The sequence below is a fragment of the Callorhinus ursinus genome, unplaced genomic scaffold (genome assembly GCF_003265705.2).
Source record: "Callorhinus ursinus isolate GAN/ISIS: 27379988/994484 unplaced genomic scaffold, GSC_fseal_2.0 scaffold3, whole genome shotgun sequence".
In the NCBI taxonomy this organism is placed as follows: domain Eukaryota; kingdom Metazoa; phylum Chordata; class Mammalia; order Carnivora; family Otariidae; genus Callorhinus; species Callorhinus ursinus.
This window is the reverse complement of record NW_027397065.1, coordinates 4,489,173-4,515,764: the sequence shown is the minus strand read 5'-3', so window position 1 is coordinate 4,515,764 and position 26,592 is coordinate 4,489,173. Positions and strand designations below refer to the sequence as shown.

At 33.9% G+C, this 26,592-nt stretch overlaps 1 long non-coding RNA gene across 1 annotated transcript in view; it reads right to left on the bottom strand.

Annotated features, from left to right (window-relative positions):
• Positions 1–25,778, bottom strand: part of LOC141371338 (uncharacterized) — a 53,277-nt gene extending 27,499 nt beyond the window's left edge. Inside the window, exon 1 of the long non-coding RNA XR_012376225.1 lies at positions 25,687–25,778. This is a non-coding gene — a long non-coding RNA (uncharacterized lncRNA). The remainder of the gene's footprint in view (positions 1–25,686) is intronic.
• Positions 25,779–26,592: the final 814 nt, after the last annotated feature.

Below are 26,592 nucleotides of genomic sequence, written 5' to 3'. Positions count from 1 at the left end.
TATATGTAAAAATTAGTCAAGGGATTCACAAAATAAAAGGATGTAAAGTATGACACCATATACCTAAAATGTGTGAGGGAGAGGAATAAAAAATTTAGTGCTTTTGGAATGAGTTCAAACTTAAGTGACCATTAATGTAATATAGACTGCCATATGCATAAGATGTTATTTGTAAATTTAATGGTAACCACAAATCAAAAACCAGTAATAGATATGAAAACAAAACAAAACAAAACAAAACCAGAAAGGAACCCAAGTATATCACTAAAGAAAGGCAGCAAACCATGAGAGGAGAACAAGAACAGAGAACTACAAAAAGCAACCATAAAAGAAGTAACAAAATGGCAATAACTACACACCTATCAATAATTACTTTGAACGTAAATGGACTAAACACTCCAATCAAAAATGTAGGGTGACAGGACTGATAAAAAAGCAAGACCCATCTATGCACTGCCTGCAACAGACTCATTTCAGACCTAAAGACACATGCAGATTAAAAGTGAAAGGATGGAAGAGCATTTAGCATGCAAATGAAGTGAATAAAAAGGCAGAGTAGCAACACTAATATGAAATAGATTTTAAAACAAAGACTATAACAAGAGACAAAGACACTATATAATCATAATACAAACAATCCAACAAAAAGATACAGCAAATGCAAGTATTTATGCACCCAACATGGGAGCACCCAAATACATAAAGCAGATAATAACAAACATAAAAGAAGTAACTGATAATAATACAATAAGAGTAGGGGACTTTAAAACCCCACTTACATTAATGGGTAGATCATCCAAATAGAAAATCAACAAGAAAACAGTGGGTTTGAATGACACACTGGAACCAGATATACTGAACATATATATTCAGAACATTCCATCCTAAAACAGTGGAATACACACCCTTTCAAGTATATATGGTACATTCTCCAGAATAGATCACATGTGAGGCCACAAAACAAGTCTGAACAAATTCAAAAAGATCGAAGTCATACCATCCATCCTTTCTGACCACATGCTATAAAATTAGAAATCAACCACAAGAAAAAATCTGGAAAGAATACAAACACATGTAGGTTAAATAACATGCTACTAAACACTGAATAGGTAAACTGAGAAATCAAAGATTAAATGAAAAAATAAAGGGAGACAAATGAAAATGAAAACACAATGGTCTAAAATCTTTGGGATGCAGCAAGATCAGTTCTAAGAGGGAAGTTTATAGCAATACAGGCCTACCTGAAGAAGAAAGAAAAATCTCAAATAACAACCTAAACTTATACCTAAAGTAGCTAGAAAAAGAACAACAAACAAAACCCCAAAACAGCAGAAAGAAGGAAATAACGATTAGAGCAGAAATAAATGATATAGAAACTAAAAAAAAATAAAATAATAAGAATAAGAATAATAACAGAACAAATCAATGAAATCAGTGGCTGTTTTTTTTTAAAGATCAATTAAAAGATCAATTTGATCTTTTTAAAAGATCAAAATTTATCAATGATATTGATAAATTTTTAGCCAGAATCGTTAAAAGAGAGGACTCAAATCAACAAAACAGAAATGAAACAGGAGAAATAACCGACACGACAGAAATACAAAGAATTATAAGAGGATATTGTAAAATATACCAACAAATTTAGACAACTTAGAAGAAATGGATAAATTCCTAGGAACATATAACCTCCCAAAACTGAATCAGAAAGAAACAGAAAATTTGAACAAACCAATTACCAGCAATGAAATTGAATCAGTTATCAAAAAACTCCCAACAAATGAAAGTCCAGGACCAGATGGTTTCACAGGTGAATTTTACCAAACATTCAAAGAAGAGTTAATACTTATTCTGAAATTATCACAAAAAATTAAAAAGGAAGTAAAGCTTGCAAATTAATTCTATGAGGCCATCATTACCCTGACACCAAAACCAAATAAAGATACTACAAAAAAAGAGAATGACAGGCCAATATCTCTGATGAACATAGATGCAAAAATCCTCAAAAAAAGAGCAAACTGATTCCAACAATACATTAAAAAAAAATCCTTCACCACGATCAAGTAGGATTTATTCCAGGATGCAAGTGCAGTTCAATATCTGTAAATCAACCAATGTGATACATCACATCATAAGAGAAAGGATAAAAACCATGTGATCATTTCAATAGATGCAGAAAAAGCATTTGACAAAGTACAACCTCCATTCATGATAAAAACCCTTAATAAACTAGGGTTAGAGGGAATATACCTCAACATAATAAAGGCCATATATGAAAAACGCACAGCTAACTCATACTCAGTGGTGAAATACTGAGAGCTTTTCCCCTAAGATCAGGAACAAAACAAGAATGTTCACTCTCACTACTTTTATTCAACATAGTAGTGGAAGTCCTAGCCACAGCAATCAGACAACAAAAAGAAATAAAAGGCATCCAAATAGGCAAGAAAGGAGTAAAACTTTCACTATTTGCAGATGACATGATACTATGTATAGAAAACCCTAAAGACTCCACCAAAAAATTACTAGAACAGATAAATGAATTCAATAAAGTCACAGGATACAAAATCAGTATACAGAAGTCCGTTGCATTTCTATGCACTAATTATGAAATTGCAGAAAGAGAAATTAAGAAAACAGTCATATTTAAACTGCACCCAAAATAATAAAATACCTAGGAATAAACTTAACCAAGGAGGTGAAGAACCTTTACTATGAAAACTATAAAACACTGATGAAAGAAATTGAAGATGACACAAACAAAAGGAAAGATATTCCATGCTCATGGATTGGGAGAACAAATACTGTTACAATTTTGATACTACCCAAAGCATTCTATAAATTTAATGCAATCTCTATCAAAATGTCAACAGCATTTTTCACAGAACTAGAACAATCCTAAAATTTGTATGAAACCACAAAATACCCTGCATAGCCAAAGCAATCTTGAAATAGAAGAACAAAACTTATCATAACCCCAGATTACAAGTTATATTACAAAGCTGTAATAATCAAAACAGTGTGGTATTGGCACAAAACTAGACACATAGATCAATGGAACAGGACAGAAAGCCCAGAAATAAACCCATGATTGTAAGATCACTTAATCCTCGACAAAGGAGGCAAGAATTTGCAATGGGAAAAAGACAGTCTCTTATTAAACAAATGGTGCTTGGAAGACTGGATAGCTACATGCAAAAGGATGAAACTGGACCACTTTCTTATACCATTCACAAAAATAAACTAAAAATGGACTGAGGACCTAAAAGTGAAACCTGAAACATAAAAATCTTTGAAGACAGCACAGGTAGTAATTTCTCTGACATTGGCCATAGCAACATTTTTCTAGTTATGTCTCTTGAGGCAAGGGAAACAAAATAAAAAATAAACCAGTGGGACTACATCAAAACTAAAAGCTTCTGCCTAGCAAAGGAAACAATAAAACTAAAAGATAGGCTATCAAATGGGAGAAGATATTGGCAAAAGACATATCCAATAAAGAGTTAGTATACAAAATATATAAAAAAAAAACTTAACACAGCTCAACACCAAAAAACTAAATAATCCAATTAAAAATAAGCAGAAGACATGAACAGACATTTCTCCTAAAGAAGATATACAGATGGCCAAAAGACACATGAGAAGATGGTCAACATCAGAGAAATGCAAATCAAGACTAAATGGATATTACCTCACACATGTCAGAATGGCTAAAATCAAAAACACAAGAAACAAGTGTTGGTAAGGATATGGAGAAAAAGGAACCTTCTTGCACCGTTGGTGGAAATGCAAACTGGTGCAGTCATTGTGAAAAATAGTATGGAGAGTCCTCAAAAAATTAAAAATAGAATTACTATATGATCTAATAATTCTACTATAGGGCATTTACCCAAAGATTATGAAAACACTAATTTGAAAAGATACAGGCACCTTCATGTTTATTGCAACATTATTTACAATTGCTAAGGTATGGAAGCATCCCAAGTTTCTGTTGATAGATGAAGGGATAAAGAAGATGTTGTGTATATATACACAATGGAATATTACTCAAACATAAAAAAGAATTAAATCTTGCCATTTGTAACACCATGGATGGATCTAGAGGGTATGTATAACGTTAAGTGAAATAAGTCAGTCAGAGAAAGACAACACCATATGGTTTCACTCATCTGTAATTTAAGAAAGAAAACAATGAAAAAAAGAAAAAAGGCACAAAGGAAAAAAAAAGACTCTTCATTATAGAGAACAAACTGATGGTTACCAGAGGAGAGGTGCATAGTGGGATGGGAGAAATAGGTGGTGGGGTTTAAGAGTATACTTATTGTGATAAACACCGAGGAATGTACAGAATCACTTGTTGAATCACTGTATTGTACACCTAAAACTAATATAATACTCCAGGTTAATTATACTAAAATCAAAATTAAAAAAACAAAAAGCAAGACACAAACTGAATTATTAAAACTGTATTTATGTTGTCTTAAGATACAGCTGCATTTTGAAGAGACACTCTGTCAACCCCACAACTGTAGAGTGTGGAGGAAAGGAAGAGGCATATTACATTCACTAATAGGATTATGTGGTCCTTGTATTTATAAAGAGTTTTTGTACTTTTCTACATTCTCTGTGTGTAAACTTACACAGAAGATGTTTTCTTTCTATTTTCTCCAATTGCTTCCTGCCACAGGTTGGTGGAAAATAGTAAATATTTATTAAAGTTGATATTAAGCTAGATATTTATATTCTCTTCCAAAGATCATTTCTTTATCTTCAAATACTGGAAATTTGAAAGTAGTATGCATTTTTTTTCAAATGTTTTTCTGTATATACAATTCTACTAATTTGTTTACTTTGTCTTTCATCATGAGAAGATAAATGAATTCTTAAATATAGTGCTGGGAAATGTTTAAAAGGTGGCTCTCCTGTTTGGGGAGATAAACTGTGTTTTGTAGCAGTTTTTAATTGATATACATGACATAAATATTCTTACTATGGCTCATTTCAAACTATCAACACAATGACACTGAACACAGAATTGGGAAAAGAAGCACATAGCTGTCTCTTGTGAGCTGTTGCTAACCAACTCCAGCATATTCCTAGTTTAAATATTTTTTTATTTTTTATTTTTTTAAAGATTTTATTTATTTATTTGAGAGAGAGAGAGTGAGAGAGAGAGAGCACATGAGAGAGGGGAGGGTCAGAGGGAGAAGCAGACTCCCTGCTGAGCAGGGAGCCCAATGTGGGACTCGATCCGGGGACTCCGGGATCATGACCTGAGCCGAAGGCAGTCGCTTAACCAACTGAGCCACCCAGGTGCCCTAAATATTTTTTTAAGTAGGAAATTCTGTATTCTACTTTTTGTTCCTCTCTCCAGAAAAGTATTAGCATGAAAATAAAGTATGCTTCATAGAACATTCATAATTTTTTTCATTATTTAGTGTGAAATGTCAATCTTTTCTGAATATTTTCAAGATAATTTTATTATTTCCATGTTAGTAAAAGTATATAAAGTAATGGTTTTATATAATCACAGAAATAAAGAAATTAATTCTAAAAGAAAATATACAGAAGGCCAAAATTGAGAGTAGCCTGTATCATGGCTACAATATTTGTTTAACTTTCGTGCCCAGTACTATACATTTACAGGTAGAAACAACACTTATTTGCTGCTTATAATATGTCAGAAATTTATCATAACTTACACCATTCAATCACCTCAAAAATATTTGATGGAAATGTCCTCATCTTATACGTGAGGAAACTGAAGCATAGCAGGGTTCCTTATTTGCCCAAGATCATAATCAGTTGTTATTTAAAACCAAATTTCAAAGGTGTCAAAATCTATCCTTTTCCCATTTTGTTTCTATAATTAGTTGTCCTTAATAAATACTTCTGAATGTTGTGTAAAGCTGTACATATTTCTAGATGGAAGAAAACAAAGGAATCACTCTGGATAAACTTAAAATACGGAAGAGAAGAGACATATGTGGACAGAAAACTGAACTTTATCTTGAAGGCTTGGGTTTCTCAAGCTTAAATAATGTATTTAGGACCCAATGATAGAAAATTCAGTGTGAGAGAACAGAAGTCCTTAGACAATGGGAACCATGGAATTTTAAAGAGAGAAAATAGTCTGTGCATAAAGAACCGACTGCAATGTGAAAGGCTCAGGGAGATGAGTTATGAGACATGCAGTGGTCAAAGAGAGAGACTAAACTATGGCAGAACCATGGAGGTAAAAGGATGAGATTAGATCAAAAAATATTTGGAAGGTATAACTGATAGGATATGCCTTGATTTCATGTCAAGGGTGAGACAGAGTTATAGATGCTATTGTTTGGGGTAGTACAAACACTGGAAGTTGCTGTAATTTCGCTGCTTGACAGCTATCTGTCTCCTTTCTCCAGAGAATTGCTCTTGACTGAGGATAAAAAAGACTGAGTCCCTTGCTTTTAAAAGTAGGAAAACTGAGATTCAGTTTATGCTTCTGTATCAGGCCAATCCTTTATTTGAGGACACAGCCTAGTGTTTCCCCTTTCCTTATCTGCTTTATTTTTCCCTTGTATTCCCCCAAGAAATACTCACATTGGAATTCTTGTTCCAAACTCTGTTCCAAGGGAAAATGGTTTATGACAGGCATTAAGGATATCTTAATTTTATGACTGAGGGAAGTGAAGGTATTATTTGCACTGTGATAGCTGTATTCTGTTCTCAACATTTTAGTTCCAATCTATTAGTCTCCAGGCTTTCCTGCAGGATAGAGTGAGACTTTAGAAGAGAGTTACCTAAAATAAACCCTGTTAATGGGTTTGCAATTCAGTTTCCCAAATTCTTTGTGTTTTAATTAAAGATGATTAAGAACTCTATTACCCACAAATGTAAATATTTAACATGTAAATAAATGAAGTATTATGATATGAATGGGCTTGAAACTGCGTTATAATCTAAGCATTTTTCTTATACCCAATGCAAGGTTTTCCTTATCATGAATCAACACAAAATAGATGGCCTGGTTGTATAGGTTTTTTTTCTCCTAGCTCCCACCAAAAAAAAGTTGAGGTAGATAATACAGACTATTTTGTTTTTAACACACAAGACATAAGTCTTTCATAAGCATTTATAGATAGTGACTTTATAAAGAGAATTTTCTTATATTTCTTTAAATTTTCTATATTTTGAAAATTTTATTTCATAATGTCTCTTTTTTAGTTTTAAGGAAAACAGGTGTTTACAAATACATATGATTATGCTTAGTGAAAGATTACTGAAACTATATCTTTAGTTTTAAGGAAAATAAGTGTTTACAAATACATATGATTATGCTTAGTGAAAGATTACTGAAACTATATCTTAGTTTTCATGGCTACATTAGTGTGTTGAGAGCAGGAATTTTCATATGCTTAAAGGTTTGCCTTGGCTGCAACTTGATTGTGAATTTGTATTTATTATCTGCTTGAAAGGTTTGTAAAACCCTCTCTGATCGTCTTATGTATAGAACATTAACTTCCTCAAAACATTAAACATCAAAAGGACTGGACAATTTTGTTATGCTCTACGAGGAAGAACCCACTTTTCTTTCTGAGTTAAGAACCCAAACAACTTAATTAAAGGGGATCCCATTTTGTCCAGCCCGCATTTGTCAGTTAGAAACTTTATGCTGTTTTAATGCTAATATCCAATAGCGTTCTATATAAATTTACATATTACTCACCTAGAAAGTATATGCTTATTTGGTCAAATATTTAGTTAATTGGTTCCAGTGAATGAAATTATATTAATTTTATATTATTTTGTTAACTATAAAGTAAAATCTCTTGGGAAAGACTTTCTTGGAGACAAGATAATCCTGTTTTCTCCATTTCAGTTTGTGGTATTCACTGTGATATTCACATCAGAAATGTGGGAGTCATCTTTTAGTCTTCCTTCTTCCTTACCTTGAAACATGGAATATAGTATCCATTGCTAAGCACTAATTATTCATCTTCCAAAATATATCTTGAATCTATATACCTTCTCTTTATCTCTACTGCTAATACTCCAGCTTGAGCCACTATCATTGCTCAAATGATAGTGACTGTGACAGTAGCTCTGTAATTAATTAGCTTCCTCTCTTGCATTATCTAGTCCCATTTTTTCCTACATAACAGCTAAGGGGTTACTTTTATTGAAACTACATTGAGTATTTTTAGTTTCCTGTTTATAAATTTTCAATTTACACTACTCATACTACTCTGAATAATTTGGAAATCTTAGCACAGGTGCTAAGGAAACATCTGTCCCATTCCTTGCTCCTAGCTTCTGGTGACTGCTGGAAATTCTTGGCATTCCTTGGATTGTCCTCCAAGAATAAGATTCATTTATTTCACTCCAGCTTCATTGGCTGTCTCTGTTCTTATAGTACACCATAATCTTTTCACTGGCTGTTCACCCTGCCCAGAATGCTCTTTCCCCAGACTTTCCTGTGTAACCTTACCCATACTTCAGGCCCTAGCTTACATTTAGTCCTCTCACAAGTGAGAATGCCCTTATCAATATAAAAATTTGCTTTTTATTATATCTTCAACTATCATAGCACCTAGTTTATGTCCTTATAGGAGTTTGAACTTTTGGAATTTTTTGTTATTTGTTTATTGGTTATTTTTCCCATTAGTCTGTACAATTCTTGAGAGTAGAAAATATGTATTTTCAAATACTTCTCTATCTCCAGTGCCTAGCAGAGTGCCCATTATAAAATACCCAACAAATGTATGCTAAATGAGTGAATGGCTGAAAGAATGAAGTTTCTCAGTTATTGAGAAAAAGATTCAATATACTTTCCTGACAAATGTGCATTTATTTTCAGACACATTAACTGCAGCTAGAAATTTACTTGAAACATTTTATTAAGTTACTAAAGTGACTTTCACTGTTGCTCTCACCATAGTTTGTTCCAGTTTTTGGTAAAAAAAATGTAAATCTAGAAAAACTTGGACCTTACATATAATTATCTCTCAGAACTCATATACCTCTTCTGCTGTCAGAATATTTCCTTGGCCTCAGAGTTGTGCTGCACTGTCACATTTCAATAATAAGTGTCATAATTTTGCATGTTGCATAATCCAGCCTGAAATCAACCTTAGGGGACAGCAAAAAAAAATTGAGAAGCTAGCCTTATCAACACTAAACATTGCTATTTGTCTTAGAAAGTAAGAATAAACCTCTTAGAAGAATAATGTTTTATCAGGAATGAAAAATAAACCCATTTCTTGACAATAGAAAATCTTACCTAGTTGTGCTATTTAAGTCAATCATTTAGAGTTATTTGCCAAGCTCTCAGCAAAAACATTCTTTAACTTAATGTTAGTTACTGTAAGAATAGGAAGTTTGATAAATATGTAGTTAAACAGTCACAGGAGTAAAACAAATGCTATGCTGAGGGAAAGAGTGTTAAGTCCAAAAATCTCTATTTCTTGACATTTCCTTGTGTATATAAAACTTCTTGCTGATAGAGTTAAACTTTTTTTTTCAATTGAGCTAAATGAATAAAAACAATGGGTGTTTAAAGTGTCAGAGGGTGGGACGCCTGGGTGCCTCAGTTGGTTAAGCGTCTGCCTTCAGCTCAGGTCATGATCTCAGGGTCCTGGGATGGAGACCCACACTGTGCTCCTTGCTCAGCAGGGAGCCTGCTTCTCCCTCTGCCTGCAGCTCCCCCTGCTTGTGCTCTCTCTCTCTCTCTCTCTCTGACATAATGAATAAATAAAACCTAAAAAAAGAAAAAAGACTCAGAGGGTAAAACAAAGCAGGTGGAACTTTAATACCTAAGGGATGTGTAATTCATAATTTACACATTTTTGTGTCAAATTCTGAAAGTCCTATAGATTTATTTATTTAATATTTTACTCAGATTGACTCTGTAGCATTTCTGTAGGATGATGATGATGTAAGCAAATGCAGTTTTGCCTTTTCTCTATGATCAGCTTATTCTCAGAACTAACCATCCCTTTAAATATCACTTGAGACTAAAAAGAAGTAACACAGAATACAAGGTAGCACCAACTCTCTAGCTGAATTCCATTGTCTGTATAATTTTTTATCGTATTGTAGGATTCTTTGCGTTGTTATCAAGGGACTGCAAACTCAAATAGCAATGTACTTCATTATTCTATGACCATTTCCTGACCTGAGAACTACTAGTATTTACATTACTTGATGTCTGATGCAATATATACTGATTTAAAAATTATGTCAGGTGCTAGCCAGCCTCTAAGAGGCCTAAAGATCTCTACCTCCTGATGCTCATTCCTTTGTGTTGTCCCCTCTTACACAGTGTCAGCATTGGCTTATATGACCAACAAAATATGGTAGAAGGAATTGTATGTTACTTCTGCCATTATGGCTTCACTCTCTCACTTTTCTTTTTCTCTCTTTAACCCCTTGTTCTAGGAAGCTTCCTAGAGCAGCTGCCATGTTCTGGGGTAAGTCCATGTACTAAGGCACTGAGACTTCCTGCTAATAGGTGAGATGAAAATGTAAGCTTGGAAGAAGATCCTCTAGCACTAGTTGGGCCTTCAGATGACTGCAGCCTTGAACAATATCTGCATTTCAGCTTCATGAGCGACCCTGAACTAAAGCCATTTAACTAAGACACTTTCAAATTCCTAAGGCACAGAAATTATGCGATAATAAATGTTTGTTATTTTAAGACAATAAATTTTGGGGCATTCTTATACACAATAGATAACAAAGACATGTACATAGCCATCTAAATCAGCTTATGTTTAAAAATAGAATAATCATGATTTGGAATAAGAAGCAATTGCAAAAAGTTCATGAACTAATTATACAAATATTGTTAAAGATTTAGAGGAAACAGGACCTAACCTCAATTAACTTGATCCAATTAATTTGTCAGGCAAACTGAATTAAATAAAATGGCTTTTATTATGTTAAAAGCTTTAAATGTGATAATATATGGAGAACTGTCAAGGATGATTTCAGTAGGGGTTAGGAGTTATAAATAAATTCCTAATTATGAATCATAATTTATAATATTCCAATTTTTGAATCAGTACCTTTAATTTTAAAACAATATGTCTGTTATGGGAGAGAAATAAAATATTCTTAAGATGTTCCAATGAGTTTATATTTCAATTATTCTAAAACGTTATATTCAGGACCCAATTTTCCTACTTATGGGTACAGAATAGAAATTTGTAAATATTTTTTAAAATATAAGTATTATATGCAGGTAAAAACTAAAGCTAACAAAAATATAAAAACTACTAATAACCTGTATTTAGATTATATGGCAGATATTAATATGCTTTTTTATTTAGTTTGATGTAAGTAAAATTATGCCATAACATGTAATTATGTTTCTATATAAAATAAATAATGAGTTTGGTGAGGTGCTATCTTTGTTTCTGGTTTATATAAAAAATAATACCATTTGAAGAAAAATGTAATTTTTGGGGAAATTCTAGTAAATGTTGATAATATGAAGGATCATTGCTGTATTTTATAGTAGAAAATTTCTCCTTATCCCTTATCCCATTTCAAAGTTGCATTGTTTAATGAGAACTATGAAGGTTCTGGATACACAGAAAAATAAATATAATCAGACAGTTAGTTAAAAAGAAGCTCCAGAGTGTAAACTAAAATTTATGAATTTTTTCAAGTCTCCAATATTTTCTGTATCTATATAAGACCGATGCTAAGTCACCGCAGGAAAATTTTCATGAAAGAGAATATGAAAAGTCAAAGGAAGAGTGAAGCACTCAGGCCTAGAAACTGCTGAGAAACTATTACCATCACCAGGTCTGAAGTGATAAATCTAGGGAGTAGTTAATTAATCCAAAACAAAAGTACAGGGGCGGGGAGGAGGGAGGATATACAGAACAGAAAAACATACCAACTTCCTGTCCACTCAGGGGAGAGAAAGCCTGGAAAATAACACCCAGTCTCTTCCTTTGCCCTTTTCTCCCCTCTCTTGCAAGTGTATGCCTTGGGCCAAAAATGCAAGAGCAACCCAGAAGTCAAGAAGACCAATGATGCTGTTTGTGAAGATGGTATCTCCCAGGGCACAAAGAAGTCTGAAGAATGAAGGCTGGATCTGGAGGGGATAACGAGAAATAAGCAGCATATCTGCAGTCACTGGTGAAAATTTGTGATATCTGGGGCACCTGGGTGGCTCAGTCCTTGAGCGTCTGCCTTCAGCTCAGGTCATAATCCCAGGGTCCTGGGATCGAGCCCCACATCTGGCTCCCTGCTCCGCGGGAAGCCTGCTTCTCCCTCTCCCACTCCCCCTGCTTGTGTGTCTCTTTCTGTCAAATAAATAAATAAAATCTTAAAAAAAAATAAAGTTTGTGATATTCAATAAGCTTTCTAGGGCAGAAAATTATTCTATTCTTTTGAGAATGGTAGCAATTAACAGCAATGTTTCAAGCAAGAGGGGCTGTGTGGTTTTTCAGTTAATGACAAAATCCAACTGACAACATTCTATATTCCTTATTAACCATAACCTTTTCCTTGCCCCGCCTTTTCTTAGTTTTCTACCATATATACTGTGTGCAATTAAACACAACCCTTTACTGAATATGTTATTATTCTGTTCTTTGTTAGTAATTATAGTGGATACCCTGTCATTAGGCAAAAAGGCAGGCTGTTAATGATCTAATTCTAACATTATCATTCTAATTACTCAGTATGCTGGTCATGTCACTGATTAATTCTGTCACCCTGCTACCTATGCAATTAATAAAATGATACTGAATAAATACACCAGATGTTGAGCTGTGATTCTGAATATCCATGTATTATCAAAGTATTTCAAGCACTCCTAAATTTTGAAAAAAATAGACTTTTAGTTGTCAATATTTCAAATATTTTTATTCCATTTTATATTTATGCTAAGTCCAAAAATAACGATATTTCAAATGGTTAGAAGTTTATTTTATTTTATATTACCACACTCTTGATTACCTTGGTTACTTTTTTCCTATTAACGATGTCAGTTACTTGAAGGCAAGACCTGTTTTTAATTTGTTTATTTATTTGTTTATTTGTTTTGGATCTCTGTAAACTAAAACAGTGCCTGGCACATAATAATCTCGTAACAAATATTTTTTATGAATGAATGTATTATATTTCATGGTATGTCTCCTCTTAAGAATTGAAACATCCTGAGTAATTCTAGCTATCATGTTGTGACAAAAACATGATCTTTTATTTGCTACAGTGAAATTCAGGGGAGATAAAGTTTGAAACAGATAATTATTGACAGATACTTACTGTTTATTAACTTTCTATTAAAAGATTAAAACATTCCCCTAATCACTTCTAAAATCTGTGTTTCTGTACAATATTTGTCACATATTAATATCTGTCTAATGTAAAATTTCTTTAAACAGTGCTATTTTACTTTATTATTATTATTATTATTATTAACCACATATACATTCTTGTATTGCTTTTCACATGGAATTTTTTTTTAAGTTGAAATATCTGGAGGATATGGATACTGGTGTCAATTGTCTAGGGAAGAATTTCTCAGGCACAACACTGAAAATAAAAATTTCAACTTTTGGCATCTGAGAGAAAAATCCAACTACTCTTGGGTTCATGACTTATCAGCAGACTTTTGAGGATTTATTAAGAAATGCTGGAAGGTTTTCAAGTAGTAAAGATTAAGGTGAAAATTTCTACAACAGGGCAACTCAGAAGTTGAGTGAGCACAGGCACCTGATCCTGAGAAAGTTAGCTAAATCTATGCTGTCTTGTGGAGGCCAACATGAAATGAAAGTCTTATTTAATATTCATCCTTACCCCAGCTATGATAGGACAGGATCTTCTGCACAAAATGTTACTCTTTTTCTTAGAAGACAACATGACTGTTAACAGTTACTAAAAGGCAAGGCGCCTGGGTGGCTCAGTTGGTTAAGCAGCTGACTCTTGATTTCTGCTCAGGTCATGATCTCAAGGTCATGGAATCAAGCCCTAGATCAGTCTCCATGCTCAGCAGGGAGTCTGCTTGAGAGTCTCTCCCTCTCCCTCTGCCCCTACCCCTGCTTGCACTCTCTCTCTCTCTCTCAACTAAATAAATAAATCTTTAAAAAAATAGTTAATAAAAGGCAAGAAATCACCGAGAAAAAAAGATAACTTTAGGAAAAATAATGGTGCTTTCAGTTTCATTCTCCTTATATTGGTGATCTGGGAAGATCAAGGTTGGATCGCATCAAGGAAAGTGCATCAACAAAATTGATTAATTGATCAATTTAAATTTTAAAAATATTCTCATGGACATCAAACCTGGAAGGAAAGGAGGAGGAGGACCTTCAAGGAGGAGCCCACACTGCAGAAATCTACATAATTTGAGATTCTCTCCACATTACTTGCTTTTTCTTCTCCACCCAACTAAACATAGATCATTCTCAGGTTATTATGTATTTATGCTTCTTAACTTTTCTCTATTGACTGCCTTGGAACCTTCTTTTGTATTTATGGCTTACTCAGATTCTATCTCTAGCCCTAACCCTTCTCTGATGGATTATTTCCCATTGGATTGATGATTTGGATATTCAGATTATAATCTGACTCCACTTCTTTATCCCCCAGACTCAGTATCCAAATCTGTAAAATTAACAAATTTGGTTACCTGTAATTTCTTCCCAAGTGAACCAACCCTGCTTAAGGTGTTTAGTTCATCCAAAGAGATAGGAAGTTGACCTCTCAAGAGTGCTTGTATTAAAAACTGAGGACATCAGATTCAAGACTCCTTTGACCAAAAATTTGTCAATAGTAATTTATTCTAGAAATAATATAAGTGTTTCTGGTGAACTTCTAACCTGCTTTTCAGTGAAATGGAACTACTGCAATCTCAAAGAATAACTAAACACCAAAGTTTAATTTCTAGTTCATTGAACATGAGCTTAGCAAGAGCTACTATTTGAGTATCTACAATTATACCGTCCCCTGCTCATTACAGAGTAAAGTGCTTGAACAACTGACAGGCCTATTAAAGGAAATGAATAACCCTGAGAATTTACCTTTGGTTCAAAATTAGGATTTCTAGAAATACAACTCTTCCCTATTTCGTTTATTATTTTTTCTGGCAGAATCTAATGATCAACCCTCCAATTTTGTTGATGCCAAGACCACTAATAAATAGAAGAAAGAAATGAGCAAACAAAATAAATCAGTTTTAACTTTTAAATGTTGCTCTGCTTTTAAAGTTTCACTTAAACTCAGTTCAATCCCATTCTGTAGAGATCTTTTCTAATACGTGAGACCTATGTATCTGACTTGTTTAGAAATGTGTCTATTGAATTAATCTTATTTTTCAAGTATTAATTTGGGCAAGCTAAAGGAATAATAAGATTTAAGATCTACTATAGCATTCCTATCTAAGACAAATTATTTTCTTCCACACTATGTCTGATGTTTATAATTGGGGTTCTATGAGTTTTCTAGCAAAGGAAAAAGTCTTTCACTTATTTGGAGAAATGCAGCATTTGTGATTAAGATTAAAAGTGTCCTTCTCTTTGGTCTGGTATGACTCTATTAAGATAAGAGTTCTAGATATACTGCACTTAAATTAGGATGAGCTTTGGTTTTAAGAATTTCAGTATAAAAGATCTGGCTCTTGTTAAATTTGCATATTTAAAATATCATGAAAATAAGTACCTGTATAGTGAGGTAATACCATGGGAGCTGGGACTCCTATGTTTTAATATTCATTTTGAATGTAACCAAATTATATCATCTCATATATATTTTCAAAGCTTTCTGGATTTGTTACTCACTGTAACAGTAAAAAATTGGGACTAATTCCTCATGACTGGATTTAGTGCCCTTATAAAAGAATTCTCAGAGAGATCCCATGCCTCTACCCTCATATAAGGACACACAGAAAAGACAACTGTCTATGAACCACAAAGCTAGCTCTCATTAGAAACCAAATCTACAGGCACCTTGATATTTGATTTTCCAGACTCCAGAACTATAAGAAATAAATGTTTGTTGTTTATAAAACAGTCTGTGGTATTTGTTACAGCAATCTGAATGGACTAAGACAGAAATTATATGCAATTTAATTATAAAATAGCAAGTTAATTGTAGGAAAATACTTTTTAAATTAAGAAAAAAAGATGAGAATAAAAATCATCACTGATCCTAAATAGAAAACCACTGCCTCCAGACTGATTTTTGGAATTGCAGTTTATCTGTCTGCGTTTCTCACTTTCTCTTTAAAAGAATGGAATTCTGTACATATCTTATGGAAACCTAATATATTATAAATTTAACTATACATAATAACAATAAATCTAACTCTACATCTAAGGGTTTGAAAGTATAATTCTATCAGTTGCTCATTGTTAGCATTTGGGTCTCACCCCTTTATTTTTATATACTAAACAATGCTCTGACAATAATTTTGTAGCTAAACATATTCTTATGTCTCCTTTTTTTTTTAATTTGCAAAAGCTGGAGGAAAATGTTTGTAAATATTACACCCTATGATATATATTGTTTGAGTGCTTTCCAGAAAGTTTCCTTCATCAGGGTATGGGAAGAATAATATTTCATAATATTTTGCTATTTTTACATACAAGGGATATTTTTAATTTCAATAAAAAATTTTCTATTTCTCATTTTGAAATTATTTTATTTTGAGAGAGGGGGGGGAGGGCAGAGGAAGAGGGAGAGAGAATCTTAAGCAGGTTCAATGCTTAAGATTAAGGTTCAATTGCTTAAGATCAAGGCAAGTGCGGGGCTCAGTCTCATGACCCTAAGATCATGACCTGAGCTGAAATCAAGTGTCGGATGCTTAATCAACTGAGCCACCAAGGCACCACAAAATAAATTTTACATTCATAAATGTTTGCAAAGATAGCTTAGACAGGTCCCATGTATTCTTCAATGTTTTCCCCAATGGTTCCAACTTATATAATTCTAGTATAATATAAAATCTGGGAAATTAATATTATTATAATTTGTGTGTACAGCTTTATGCCCTTTTATCACATATATATAAATTTGTATAATCATGACCATAATCGGGCACCTGGGTGGCTCAGTCAGTTAAGCATCTGCCTTCAGCTCAGGTCATGATCCCAGGGTCCTCTCTGCCCCTCCCCCACTGATCATGCGTGCGTTCTCTCTCTCTCTCTCTCTCTCTCTCTCTCTCCCTCTGCCCCTCCCCCACTGCTCATGCACGCGCTCTCTCTCTCTCTCTCTCAAATAAAGAAATAAAATCTTCTTAAAAAAATTTTGTGGCTGTAATCAAGATACAGCATTACTCCATCACCAAAAAGATCTACCTTGTGTTACTCATTTATAGTCATGTCCATGCCCCATCCCTCCACCATCCTAGCAGCCACTAATCTGTTTCCCAACTCTATAATTTTTTCACTTCGATAATAATATAAAAATATAATCATATAGTATGTGTCCTTTGAGACTGGCTTTTCTCACTTGGCATAATGTACATAAGATCTATCCAAATTTGCACGTATTAATAGCCCAAACTCCTACTTTTTAAAATTCTCAGTAGTATCTCATTGTATGGATGTTTCCAGTTTGTTTCATCTGTTGATAGCTTTTGATTGACTACAGTTCTTTTTTTTAAATTTTATTTTATTATGTTATGTTAATCATCATGCATTACATCATTAGTTTTTGATGTAGTGTTCCATGATTCATTATTTGCGTATAACACCCAGTGCTCCATGCAGTACGTGCCCTCTTTAATACCCATCACCAGGCTAACCCATCCCCCCACCCCCTCTCCTCTAGAACCCTCAGTTTGTTTCTCAGAGTCCATAGTGTCTCATGGTTCGGATTGACTACAGTTTTAAGTTATTTCAAATTTGCTATGAAGAATCACATACTAGTTTTCTGTAAATAAGAGATTTGACTACAAAGTTTCAGCATAAATGTTGATTATTCAAACAAGCCCTTTTCTAATACCTCAATCTAAAAACTTTCTATGAAATAAAAGCCCAAGAGTACATTTGCTAGGTCATATGGTAGTTACAAAAGCAGTTTTTAAAAGAAAATGCCAAGTTATTTTCCCAGAGTGATCGCACCAATTTACATTCCCACAAGCAATGGGAAGTGATACACTTACTCTGCACTCTTATGCATTTAATACAGCTATTATTATTGTTTTATCCATTTTAATAGATTGTAGTTGTAACACCACTCCAGCCATCTTAAGGGTTAACTTGCTTCAAGTTAACACACTTCCTTCCTTGCTTGCAGAATTAAGGATCTTGATCTGTAACACAATTAATTTGTTTTCTTTGAGATTTGCATACCACTGGCCTTGGGAAATAAAGGACCAGAACCTTCCCAGGCCACAGAGACTAGCAAGTCGGCTTGAAATCTCTTTAGCTTTCTGATTAGCCCAACAATCCTTCAGCAAAATTTTCTTTTTCTTTTTAAAGTCACACAAATGACTTTAACTGACCACCTTTTTCACATCTGTAGACCTTGCCCCCCTTTGCAGAAAGAACAGAGTACTCTTGCACAACCACCCTTGGGTACCAAGGAACCAGACCTTCTTGTACAACCTCCAAGTACCAAGATAACTCTGTAGCTGGCATCATTGAGTCTGCACAAAATGTCATAGACCACTGTATTCCCCTAAGTGATTAAACCCCTTTAAAAATCTCTGGGCCAGGCAGAAACCTTGGAACTGGCTTTGGACAAGAGTCTGCCTTCTCCTCAGGTGGTCAGCCTCCTGAATAAAGCTCATATTCCTTTCCAGTCAAAACTCATCTTTTGATTATTGCCCTTTCAAGCAATGGACAGCCAAGCTTGGGTTTCAGTAACATGGTGATAGCTCATTATGGCTTTTATTTGATTTCCAAATAATTGCTTACAATGTTTAACTTTTCATGTGCTTATTGCCCATCTGTATACCTTCTTTGGTGAAACGTGTCTTCATGTCTTTTGCCTATTTTCTTATTTTTTTTCTTTTTTACTGCAGAGTTCATTATGTATTGAGAGTTCATTATATATTGAGCTTTGAATCAAAACTCTAATGCACTTAAAGAATATCTAAATAAATGGGGAGATATTCAATGTTTATGGATAGAAAAACTCAATATTGTTAAGATGTCAGTTCTTCCCAACTTAATGTATAGATTCAATGCAATCTCAATAAAAATCCGAGCAAGTTATTTTATGGTTTATTGACAAACTGATTCTAAAGTTTATATAGAGAAGCCAAAAACCCAGAATAGCCACTACAATATTGCAGGAGAAGAACAAGGTTAGAGGACTGACAATTCCCAATTTCAAAACTTACTGTAAAATTATAGTAATCAAGACTGTGGTATTGGCAAGAGAATAGGCAAATAGATTATTGGAACAGAATAGAGCCCAGAAATAGACCCACGTAAGTACAGTCAACTGATTTTTGACAAAAGACCAAAGGCATTACAATGGAACAAAGACAGTCTTTTCAGCAGATGGTGCTAAAATAACTGGAGAGCTACATTAAAAGAAAAAAAAAACAATATAGACACAAACCTTCCAGTCTTCACAAATTAACTCAAAATTGATAATAGACCTAAATAGAAAATGCAAAATTATAATATCCCAGAAGATAGCATAGGATAAAACCCAGAAGACCTTGATAGAGCAAAGACTTTTCAGATACAACAGCAGAGGCATGATCCATGAAACAAAAAATTGATAAGCTGGACTACATTAAAAAAGAACAAAACAAAACAAAAAAAAAAAACTTCTGTTCTGAAAGACAGTGCCAAGAGAATAAGAAAACAAATCACAGCCAGGGAAAAAATATTTGCAAAAGATATGTATTATAAAGGACTGTTATCTAAACTATACAAAAAATTCTCAAAACTCAATATAAGGAAATAAACCAATTTAGAAATGGGCCAAAGATCTTAACTGACACCTTACTAAAGAAGATATGTAGATGACAAAATGAACATATAAAAGGATGCTCTACACATCATTTATCAGAAACATACAAATTAAAACAGCAATGGCACTACTATTATACACCTATTAGAACGGCTAAAATTTGGAACATTAGAATAGAAAATGCTATTGATGTTGTGGAGCAATCAGAACTCACATGCATTAATGGTGAGAATACAAAATGGTACAGCCACTTTGGAAGGCAGTTTGGCTGTTTCTTACAAAGCAGAACATACTCTTACCATGATCCAACAATCATACTCCTTGATATTTACTCAAAGGAGTTGGAAACTTATGTCCGCACAAAAGCTTGCGCACAGATTTTTTTAGTAGTTTGATTCATAACTTCCCAAACTTGGAAGCAACCAAGATGTTTGGTAGATGAATGGATAAATTGTGATACAACCAATCAATGGAATGTTATTTATCAACAAGAAAAAAATAAGCTATCAGCCCATGAAAAGATATGGAGCAACTTAAATTGCATATTTCTAAGTGAAAGAAGTCAATCTGAAAGGCTACATGTTATATGATTCCAAAAATATGGCATTCTGGAAAAGGTAAAAAACTATATAGAGACAATAAAATGATCAGTGATTGTCAGAGGCTGGGGGCTGGAGAAGAGAGGATGAATAAAAGCAGCACAGAGGATCTTGAAGTGAAAATATTTTTTATGATTATACAACGATGGACACAAGTCATTATACAATTGCCTAAAACCACAGAATGTACAACAACAAGGGTGAATCCTAATATGAACTGTGGACTTTAGATGATTATGAAGTGTCAGTGTAAATTCATTGATTGTAATAAATGTAGCATTCTGGTGAGGGATACTGATAACGAGTGAGTCTATGCATGTGTGAGGACAAGGAGTATACGGGATCTTTCTTCTTCTCACTTTTGCTGTGAACCTCAAACTGCTCTCAAAAAATAAAATCTTTAAAAAAATTATACTGATTTTTTCTGTCCATCAAATTTACAGTTAATTCAAGTCCACCATATTGAGTATTTCTCAAGTATCTGAAAGAGTCAATGTTCTAAATATATGTAATGTAGCTTCTAACTGAGATACTGAATGAATTTGAATTTTCAGTTATTTCTTTGAATCATATCTTGCCCTACTGATTATAGTGCATAATTCAATGAATATTCTTAATTTGTTAAAATCAAACAATATAAATCCCATAGAAGTTTTTCTAATAGAAAAGAGTTTTAACTATTTTTTTAAAGATTTTATTTATTTATTCATGAGAGACAGAGGGAGAGAGAGAGGGAGAGAGAGAGAGAGAGAGAGAGAGAAGCAGAGGGAGAAGCAGGCTCCCAAGGAGCAGGGAGCCCGATGCCGGACTCGATCCCAGGAACCTGGGATCACGACCTGAGCCGAAGGCAGATGCTCAACCATCTGAGCCACCCAGGCGCCCAAGAGTTTTAACTATTTTAAATGCTGCCTTTCCTTATTCATGCTGGATATGATTCATAGAGAAGATTCTATCACATTTCTTATTAGATTTGAATAATTGAAACTATTTTAATATTGGCAATCTTTATGTTGAATGGATGAATGAATAAATAACAGAATGCTATGCTTCCTAACTTTGTTAATTGCAATAATGGTATTCAGATTTTTCTGGGGGAAAAAAAAGAACACAAAACTTTAGAACATATAAAGACTCCAGTTAGACTGAAAAGAATTGATTTGGTTAAGAGGTGGAGATGGAGAAAGAAAGATATTCTAGGTTGGATAAGAAGAATAGGCAAACCTTTGGGGGAGTATAGAGATCTGCTTGAGTTGACAGGAATTTAAATGTAAAAAAATAAGAAAAACAATGACGGACTTGTGACATAATATGAAATATATATTTGGTTTCTGTTCCATCCTCTTGTTTCTTGCCACATAGCTCCTAAAAACCATGAACTCTTTGATGAATAAATGACTTTCTGTATGCTCATGAAATGACTGGTAGCTGGGGGCTCCAGGATAGCCTCAAGGGAACCAATCAAATGGTAATGATTAGAGGATAGAAATTTTCAGTCCCACCCCCTTAGCCTTCAGGAAAGGGAGAGGGCCTGAAGACAGAGGAACACCTTTGGCCAATGATTTAAGAAACCATCCTTCAATAATAAAACCCCCATAAAAATCCTAAACTACTGGGTTTGAGGGGGTTTATGGGTTGTAAACATGTTGAAGGTACTGGGAGGATAGCCCACCCAGTGAGCACATGGAAACTCTAATCCTTCCCTCCACACTTTGACTTATACATCTCTTCCATCTGGTTACTCTTGAGTTGTATCCTTTTATAATAAACTGGTTATCTAATAAGTAAACCATTTTTTTGAGCTATGTGAACTGTCCTAGCAAATTATCAAACCTGAGGATGGGATCATAACCTTTCATTTATAGCTATTCAGATGCATAGGCAAAAACCTTGACTTTCAATTGGCATCTAAAATGAGGTGGCATAGTCTTATGTTGATGACCCTTCAACTTGTAGAATCTGACAGCAACTCCAGTAGATAATGTCAGAATTAAATTAAATTATAAGATATCCAATTGGTGTCCACAGGGAGTCAGAGAATTTACTTGATGTGGAAAAATTACCCCTACCCTTGTAATACAGAAGTATTCTTAGAGTAATAGTGTGAGGAAGAAACAACTCCACCTGTAAGTTGGTATCTGAAATCATCTTCAAATTCAAGTAGAAAAGTTCTGACTTGCTGCTGTGGGCTATTATTTAAGTTATAGGGTAGTCATTTATAATTTCTGTCAATTCTGCTATAAACCAAAGTCTTTCAAAATCTTAATCAAATCCATATCCACTTAGACTTCTCTCAATATTCTAAATTTTATCTCATCCTTCTAGCTCCCTTCTACTGCATTCTTTGCACTGATTCTCAAGAACTTTTATTATCTTCCCACTGCATTTAGTACAAAATATGACATCTCTAGCATGGCCTTCCAGATCCTACATGATCAAGTCTCTGAGCACCTCTCCAGGCATCTCATAATATCTTCTCACTCTATGATCCAGGAGTCTAGCCATTCTTGAGTTTAGAATGCACCAAGCATTTCCCTCTGGGTTCCTATACACACAATGATCTACCTTTCACTTCACTGACTGGATTTTTCTTTCTCCATTTTTCAAGTTTTGTTATATATGTCAGTTTATCAAACAAGCCTTTTCAATTTTCCTGATCCTAGATAGGCCCCTTTTTCTCATAGCATTCTGTCCATTTTCTTCATAGCAGTTATCAGAGCTAGTAATTATATATTTGTTTGGGTAATTATTTGTTTACGGTATCTCCCCAGTTAACCTGAAATATCAGTGAGGCCATGATCATGTTTGCTTTATGCAGCATGGAACATAGGAGTGAAAAAATAGTTGATGAATAAAACAATGACCCATGTGATGAAATAACATTTTATGAACTTTAGCCTGAGAGAATTGTGTAGGATGTATTAAAAAGGAGGAATCTCCAAGTGATAAAACAGTTGAAAGGCTATGATGAAAGGCATGGTGTGCATTAGCGAAGAGAGTAATATGATGGTAGAGAGGCTAGAGAAACAAAGAATTTAAGGAATATTTAGGAGGGAAAATGAAGATATTTTTATTTAGATATTGGGGTGCAAGAAAATATTATCAGCATTTTTTAAAAGATTTTATTTGAGAAAGAAAGAGAGAGAAAAAGCATGAGTGGGTGGGGGTGTAGAACAGAGAGAGAGGGAAAAGCAGACTCCCCGCTGAGCAGGGAACCTGACCTGGGGCTCGATCCCAGAAAACTGGGATCATGACCTGAGCTGAAGGCAGATGCTTAACCGTTTGAGCCATCCAGGCGCCCCAACAGTATTTTTTTTTAAAGGATTTTATTTATTTATTTATTTGTGAGAGAGAGTGTGTGTGTGAGAGTGCAAGTGGGGTGGGGGCAGAGGGAGAGAATCTCAAGATTCTCTTACTGAGCTTGGAGCCCAACACAGGGCTGGATTCCAGGGCCCTGAGATCATGACCTGAGTCAGAACCAGGAGTCAGATGCTCAACCAAGAGCCACCCAGTGCCTCAAGAAAATATCAGTATTTCTAACTGTTGTAATACTATTTAGGTATTTCAAGGTATTTTATCATTATTTGTAATTTGTTTTCTATTCTGTTTTCATATTTGTTCACATTTATTTTTTATTCTCTATTCTGCATTTAATTTTCTCTGTGTAGCTTAATTAAAATGAGTGCCTTGGCAAAAGATAGTTATTAATAATCCTATAAGACATCAAAATATAAATTACATAAGCAGTTGCATTAGAAGTTTGAGATGTACCAATTATGAATCATTTAGTATTAAGAAAATTTTTATATATTGTGCTATATCTCTAGGATGAAGGTATATTTGTTTGCATCCTAGTTTATGCCTAATTTCCTGGAGTTATTTTAATAGCATCCACTCTTCATTTTTTTCTATCAAAAGTGAGATTGTCCAAATTTGTGTGCATGTGTGTATATGTATGTTTCTCTGTATAAAATCACTAAATTTTCCTAATTGTCTTAAGTACATTTTCAGAAATAGACTGAATAGGCCACGGATTTTAGATAGTAGAATCAATCTAAAGTTTACACCCTCTCTCCAATAAAACATGGTTAAATTATGGCCTTTATGTTAAATATAAAATCATTGCTGAGTGAAGGTTTGTATTATATATTTATATTTACATAATTGTGAAATATTTGCAAAGGTATGAATGATGCATCACTATAAATTTTTAATATAGTAACAATGGTGATATTTATTTAACAATATTCTTTTGTGATAGAAACTTGAGTTATTCATATTTTAAGTTTTATGATTCTTACAAAGCAATAAATCTAAATTCTATTGCAGTGCATATTATATTCAAATATATTTCCTCATGAATAGGTCAACAGGAAAATCTATAGTCAGCCCACAGATGTCAGTATTAAGTTACTGTCAGTGTAAGAAACAAAAATTTGCTTCATGTTGAGCTACTGGCTAACATAATCCGTTTTTAAGTATTTTAATGCTCAATGGAATAAAATATACCTAGTATGCTATTCAAAATACACCCATTATTTTGATTATATTTCTGCAGAATCATAATGTGTATGGCTTTGTTGAAATCATCATAAATGTTTTATATCAAAGAGTTTTTTTGATTTGCATGCTACCTTTAGCTTTCTCTCTATATAATAGAGCATGTCAACATTTCTTCCAATCCAAAGCTTCTCCCTTTCTGGTAAGCAGTCCTGCTCTATGTTTCCATAGTGGAATAAGGTGCATAATCTTCCTTGCCCCACCTTGCCCTTCTACCTCTCCTGTCCCATTCACCAAATTGCTTCTCTTGCTTCCAGGATTAGAAAGAAGTATTATTTAGAGTCAAAGGGACAAAAGCCACTAAACTTAGCAAGAGTTGTTTGTGGTCCTCCCTTGACCACTGAAAGCTATTCACTGCCTTCTGCCACAGTAGGAGTCCAACCAGTGGTTCTTTCTCTCTCAGGTTCTTTCTGTAGAATCTCTGGATACCCACCTGCCCGTTCCCTACTCTGTCCACCCACCTTGGGTCTCTGATCCACACATGGTTACTTCCCTGTCTGGCCATCTTTTTATGACACAACCTCAGCTTCTGAGCTCCAGCATTGTATGTCAGGGATCTGTTCATCCTGAGAAGCAGTCACTTTGTGAAGGATCATGCAAGACTAATCCAGCTATATCCTACTGTGTACATTGGAACTTGGAAAACCTTCACTCTTACCAAATTGTTGGTGAAATGCAGCTCACTCTAAAGCAGTCTTCTTTTTTCACCTAGATTGGCTAGGGCAGCTTCATCATTTATAACTCAGCTCTAAAAAAAAAAAAAAAAAAAACCATGTGGCTCTGCTCTGATAGTAGTTAACAAGTTTCTGTAGTTTACAAGAATCTACCTAGAAATAAGATGTACCCTTTCTGAAAAGCACCTCCTATGACTCAGAAGAGGTCTTTGCTTGGTCTCTTAGCTAGAGGAGGAAAGTACAATCTGTCTTTCCCCAAACAGATGAGTAGAAAAACAACAGAATTGTACTACCTGTAAAAGACAGGAAATTCCTGTTTAAGACTACATCTCTTTTTCAACAATTTCCTTTGTATTATCCAACAACCAATTTCTCTTCTTTTCTTATGTAAATAAGTTGGAACTTATAATGGGCTTAGGGTTACAAAACTGGTTCAGGTCACATTTTATCACATGCTAGGAAAAGGGTCTACAGTACTGTTTAATCATATTTTCATACTTAACTATCACTCCTTGTCCTTGTAGAGATGACTTCAGACAAAACACTGAAAAACTAAAAAAAAATTCGATTTATCTGTTTGTTATATATATTCTTTACTGATAAGCAATTTTTAGCTTCAATATTTAAAATAAATATATTCTATATAAGTAAATAGTTTAAAATATAACTCCTGTTAATACTGAAAAAATTATCTTGAATAGGTATCTCCATCCTGAATGTTGAATGGCTATAGGTATAAACATAAACATTTTAGTTTTCTCTAAGTTTCTCCATTCTGACTGAGATCTGTAATTTGAAAAATATTTTATTATATTTAATAATGCCTTGATAAATCTTTTTTTATTTGAAGTAATCTATAGGGTCCAGAGGAACAATACACATAAAAGTAA